Below are 6,765 nucleotides of genomic sequence, written 5' to 3'. Positions count from 1 at the left end.
GTATCTCATTTTATCCTCGAGACTACCCAGGGAGGTGGGTACTATTATTATTATTATCATTTTGTTGAGGGGAAAACTGAGGATAAAAAAAGTTAAGGGACACGACTGAGGGTCATATAGCTACTACCTGAGACAGGATTTGAACTCAGATCCTCATGACTTGAGGTCCAGTACTGGATATGCTGTGCCCCCTAGCGGACCCCAGGGAGCTTACAACATCCATAAATAATCACACACACACATATCAGTAACAGGTGGGAGAATCAGGACGATACTTTTTTTTTTTTTTTTTTTTAAATGGGAGACAGTACTTTACTCTAACCTTGAAGGGAATTGGAGACTAAGAATTAAGAGATGAGGAAAAAGAAGATGATTCAGGAGTTGGGGACAACCTGTGCAAGAAGCTAGAAGTAGCAGATGGGATGTCATATGTGGGAACTAGCCAGAAGCTGCTACAAGAAGAGAGAGTTTGTAAGGGAGAGTCAGGGGAAATCAGCCTGATTTGGAGCCAGATTATAAATGGCTTTAAATGCCAAGCAAATAAGCTTCTTGAACAATGGAATGTCATGGTCAGACCTGTGTGATGGGAATATCGGTATGAGAGCCGTCTGGAAGATAGAATGGACTTGGAAGAGACTGGAGTGAGGAAAGGCCGAGTAGGAAGCCATTGTAATAGCCAGGGGATAGGTGATGGGCCCCTAAGCTAACGTACTTGTTGTATGAGAGCCACCATTGACAGGGTTATCAGATTCACTCTATGGGGAAGGACACAGAAAAGGGAAGCAAGAACTCCAGAGGGAAGTTGTGGGAAAAATAAAACAAAGACTAGGCAAGAGATTTGCTTTGAAGCATGGAGGAGAATAAAGAGTGGAGAATTAAGAAGGGGAGAACCTGTATGATTAAAAGAAGAGTGGTGCTTTTTAATAAATTAGTGAAGTTAGGAGGAATGGTGGCCTTCGGGGAAAAGATGGAGTTCTGTTTGAGATGTCTATGGAACGTATAGGTGGACGTTTCCAGTGAGCATTTTTAGTGGGTAATGCAGGAATAAAGTTTAAGAGGAAGATGAGGAATGTTACTGTCCCCTAAAAGAGACAGTTTTGGGGATTGTCAGAGTTCTGTCGACTTGTTCCCAGAGTGCCAACATGGAGGGACATGCATATTTCTGATGATAATCTTCTAGTATATCATCTTAGATCTCTGAATCTTCTGTTGGCCTTTGTGATTTACGGTAATCTCTTGAGGGTCCGGTCTTTGCCAGTGTCCTACTGTCCTGACTCCTGCCTGATAGTCATCATTCATGTCTTAGCGATTAGACTAGACTCTTTCTTTTCCTGTAATAATTATACTCAACTCAGAGTACTGTTTCGTGGCCACCTCACAACTCCCTTTAGTTGTACCTGTGGGAACTAGAGATGTTTAGCCTGGAGAAGGTATCCTATAGAGAAAGGATTAGACATCCCCAACAATGTGGTAGCTCTGCCTTGAAAAATCTCCAGTGAGGGGTTCTGCTACTATTTTTTAAGGTGGCCCATTAAGCTTTGGGATAGTTCTGTTTGGAAAAAGTGGGACTTACCAGAATGTTGAAGACAAGGGAGATTACTCTGCTGTTTAATTTACAAAGTTTAATTTACTTCTAGAGGGATTGAAACTACAGAATGGCCTTTAGAGTTTAGAGTATTTTAGATCTCTCTCCCGGAGGAAGTTAACATCAGGGAAAAGCAGGAGATTGTTTACAGTCGATTGTGAATCTCCTGTGTTTTGCATTTTCTTGGGAATGGAAAAAAACACATATATGTTGAATCTTCACAGTGGCAAATGAGTCAATTTTTTTTTTTTTTGTGGCTGAGGCAATTGGGGTTAAATGACTTGCCCAGGGGAGTGTTAAGTGTCTGAGGTCAGATTTGAACTCTAGTCCTGACTTCAGGCTTTATACACCTAGCTGCTCCTATGAGTCATTTTTTTAAATATATATTTTGGGGGTTAGTGCCCAAGACTGAACTTAGTCTGTGTCAAACCAGAACTTGTGGGTGTGGTGCCATGAGTTACATGAGCCCCACACTATTTGATGAGACACTATTTCTTCCCACCTCCTCCAGGAGTCTCCAGCAAATCCTTCTGACTTCCTTGGGTTGTGGGGAGAGAGCTGGGGAATATGTGTGTTTGTGTGGGGTTTTTTTTGAGGGGAGAGTGTCCTGGATCCTAATCCCAAAGGGCCACTTGGAGTTTAAACAGGAAGGAAAAGTGATGTGAGAAAGCTACCTTTTATTCCCCAGTACACCACTCTTCTGCCTTGTATACTGGATAGTTCCCAGCACTCAGGAATTCACTTCTGCAAAGATGCTCCCAGCAATCTCATTGGGCAGCTCCAGGTCTGGATCACAGCACTTTTGCAAAGCTGCCCTAGATGCCTGCTACTAGCAGCTCTCCACATAGTGTGAACTGAATCATCCAAGAAGCATGATTCCTAAAGTCTGTTGTGGTTTGCCCCCAGGGCAGCTGTCTCTGGCTTGGGGAACCCAGGAATCCTAGACTCAGAGTGAAAGAAGGTCCCATTGCATGATGAGCAGACATTTACCTGGATATTCTGCAGTATTCTGCCTTTTGGCCTTACGTTGCTGACCCAGCATCCCTCTCTGGGCAAAGGATAGGAAATGGGGAACTAGTGAATTATGCTGCAAAGAGCATTGATGTTGGAAACAGTGGGTTTGAATCTCCTCTCCAACATATATGCTACCAATGTGATCTTGGAAAAGTCAATCAAACTCTAAAGTTCCCAATTTCTTCATCTATGAAATGAAAGTTGAATTGGGGTAAATACACACCTCTAATCTCAGCTACTGGGGAGACCGAGGCAGACAGATCTTGAACTAAGGCATTCTTAGCTTAGCTTTAGAATAAGGCGACTGACTGTCCTTACTGAGCTCTACATCAATCCTGGGTCAGATTCTGAGCAAATCAACACTCCTGGGCAGATAGGAGTGGGATTGAGCCCATGGATGTATCCCACCTAGTATATTTTTAGCTTGGGGGAGATATGGAGATCCAATTTTATGATGACGATGCTAATGACGACACTAACAATAAAAGGTTAGACTAGATGTCATCTTATGACTCCATCTCTATGAACTTTTGAGATTTGCACCTGTGCTCAGATTTTGCCATTGCGCCTCCCCCCATTTAGCGGATTTCTCTGCAAGATTTCCAGGGTCTGTCCATCTGGAAAGATGTGAGGAGAAATGTTTGAAAAGCCACAGAGCACTTAGCAATAGGAGCATTTCTTTTTTCTTTAAAAAAAAAAAATCCATGTTTTTAGCGGGATCTAGTGGTTTCCCATCACCTACTTGATCTCCCCTCAGAGATTCCTCCTGGATCTATGATAGAGCCCTCCCCCATCACAAAGGAGCTGTTCTCTACTGTCTGCGGGGGCGGGATCAAGGTTAAAGCTAGCCTACTAAAAGAGCTTTCTCCGCTCCCCACCGCGGACCGGCAGCCAAGACCGCAGAGATTGCTGGGAGTCAAGGAGCGGAGTGGTCAGTCCGGGAATTCTAGATAATGTAGTTCGGAGCGTCATGTGCGCAAGCGCCGTAAGGTGCCCAGCTCTCTACAGAACGTAGGTGAGGGAACCCAACCGCCCAGGTGAATCCCCTTGAGGTCCCTATTGCTGAGCCCTGAAACGAGCCTGGCCTTTGAGGATCTGGAGGAAGGCACTGCACGGAGCCAAACGGCCCTCTTTCTCACCCTTCTCGTTGGAGGATGTTTCCAAAATCGCAGCAGCAGCAAAACCCTGGCCCCCGTCTATTACTCAATTTCGTGACAGGGCCCCCAGCCTCCCTCATCCAGGGCCATCTCCAGTCGTCTTGATCTGTATCAGGCCATTGGACTCAGATGGCCCTGGAGGGGAAAGAGAGGCAGGTGACCTTGCCCAGCCCTCCCTCACTTAAATCCATTTCACTTGCAAGTCATGGCATCTTCTTCCTGATGTCACGGCCTTCTTTGAGAACGAGGACAAACAAGAACCCTTCTAAAGTACAACTACCTCCTGCAGGAAATCTTTCCGCATTTCCAAACCTCCCCTTTGGCAATGGCATTCCACCCAGTACTTCATTGATTATGTCAACCTTCTTCTCGCTCCGAACTCTACTGGCTTCCTCTTACCTCTAGAATAAAGCGAACATTTCTGTTTGTTGTTCAAAATCCTACACATCTGGCCCCTTGTTATCTCCCCAATTTCTTATACTTTGCTGCTCTTTACAATCCAGCCATACCAGCCTAGTCTCCGTTTCTCACACAAATCACCTTATCTTCTGACTTGGGGCTTTTTTTTTTTTTTTTTTGAGTTGTCTGTCCTTCATATCTGTAAGGCTCTCCTCGCTCTTTTGGTATCTCTGGTTTCCTGCAAGACTTAATGGCACCTTTATTGGGGGAGTGGGGAGGGGAAGGGGAAAGTGTTGCGTTCTGTCCTTCATGATACTCGTTCTCTTTAAAACTATCTTATTTCTATTTTATAGTGATTTTGTATACAAGTGATCCCCAAAATTTTACTGCAGTCTTAAACAGTAGAGCTTAAAAATGCTCTAAGATTTTTGGACACCTCATAGACCTATTTATGAATTTATATCTCTCCCCCCAAAATGTTCCCTAAGACTTTTGGGCACCTCATATGGATCTATATCTCTCCCCCCACCAAATGTTAAGCTCTCAAGGTTGGGAACTGTTTCATTTTTGTCTCTGCATCTCTAGTATCTAGCAAAATATAGGGTACATAGTAGGCACTGAGAATATTGCATTTTTATTGAGAATATGCGTTTTATCTCCCTCCCAAAGGGAGGGATTCTTACTTTTGTTATCTTCCTCAGAACCCAGCAGTGCTGTGCATTCAGTAGGTGCTTAACAAATAACAAATGAAAAAATGAATATATTTATATCATTTCAATCTAATTGTAATGAGGGAACTGGCCTATAGGATGCCCAGTCCTTATTATGTGATATTTGTGCCAGACAATTCTTTCCTGGCTTCAGTTCAGCATGTGTATCTTTGAGGTAATGATGACTCACAGTTAGTACTACATGTAATGAAAAACTTTCTAACTGGCTTCAAAAACAGATGGACTGATGATTCATAATTTGTGAGCTGGGTAGGGGAAAGACTGGAGGGAGGGAGAGAATTTATAACTCAAAAAACCCTAAATGTTAAAAAAAATCACACCCATACAAATATACAAGGTAGAGATCAAAGGAATATGGCTCTGTCTATAATCTCTTCTTTTTAACTGAGATTTGTAAGAGGTTGAAAGATAAGGAATGCTGAATATTATTAGATCATTGTAGGGAAAACATGTCACACCATGTTCCAGAGTCCCATGAAGGCTTAGAACTATTAGGATTGCCTGTTATGGCCTGGACTGATAATCTGGAAAGACATTTCCCTAAATTTCATTGTTTCTGAGAAAAGGAGCAAAAGCTCTGCCCTTCTTTTTCTCTTCCCACTTCCCATGAGACTGAGTGTGGCTAGGAAATTTTTTTGAAAGGAAGATCCTGGAAGGATGAAGAGAGGTAGTTGACAGTATTTATTTTTTTCCCATTTTTTTCCAAATTTTTATTTCCCCTAGCTACATGTAAAAAACAACATTTTTTGGTTTTACACATAAATTCATTTTTTACATATTTCCTTGTGAATCATGTTGAAAGAGAAAAATCAGAACAAAAAATCACAAGAGAAAAAAAATTAAAGGAAAAAAGTGAACATAGTATGTGCTGATTTATGTTTAATCTCTATAGTTCTTTCTCTGAATACAGATGGCAATTTCCATCCATAGTTTATTGGAATTGCCTTGGATCACTCCTCCTTCTCTTTCTCCTGTTCTTCCTCCCCCTTCTTTTCCTGCTCCTCTTCCTCCTATACTGAGAGGATCCTAGTTGATCATTGAACAATCTTGCTCTTGCTGTGTATGATGTTTTCTTGGTTCTGCTTGTTTCACTCAGCATCAATTCATGTAAATTTTCCAGGCCTTTCTAAAGTCATCCTGTTCATTTTTTATAGGACAATAATATTCCATTATTTTCACATACCAAAGGTTATTCAGTCATTCCTTAATTGACAGGCACCTACTTATTTTTCAATTCTTTGCTATCACAAAAAGAACTATTACAAACATTTTTACGTATGTGGGTTCTTTTTCCTTTTTTATGATTTCTTTGGGATACAGACTCAGTAATGGCATTGCTGGATCAAAACGTATGCAGTTTTATAGCCTTTTGGGCATAGTTATAAATTGTTCTTCAGAATGGTTAGTTCACAACTACACCAACAATTTGTTAGCATCCTAGTTTTCCTACATCCCCTCCAGCATTTATTATTATCTTTTCCTGTCATGATAGTCAATCTGAGAGGTATGAGGTGGTACCTCAGAGTTGTTTTAATTTGCATTTCTCTAATCAGTAGTGACTTAGAGTATTTTTTCATATGACTATATATAGCTTTAATTTCTTCATCTAAAAATTGTCTGTTCATATACTTTGACCACTTATCAATTGATGAATGACTTGTATTATTATTTATTTTTATTTTTAGTTACATATGTACTTTTTTTTTTACATATTTCCTTATGAATCATGTTGGGAGAGAAAAATCAGAAGAAAAGGGAAAAACTATGACAGAGAAAAAAACAGAAGAAAAGGGAAAAAAAGTGAACATAGCATATGTTGATTTACATTCAGTCTCCATAGTTCTTTCTCTGGATGCAGATGGCATTTTCCATCCAAAGT

The sequence above is a fragment of the Antechinus flavipes genome, chromosome 6 (genome assembly GCF_016432865.1).
Source record: "Antechinus flavipes isolate AdamAnt ecotype Samford, QLD, Australia chromosome 6, AdamAnt_v2, whole genome shotgun sequence".
In the NCBI taxonomy this organism is placed as follows: domain Eukaryota; kingdom Metazoa; phylum Chordata; class Mammalia; order Dasyuromorphia; family Dasyuridae; genus Antechinus; species Antechinus flavipes.
This window is presented reverse-complemented; position numbering follows the sequence as displayed.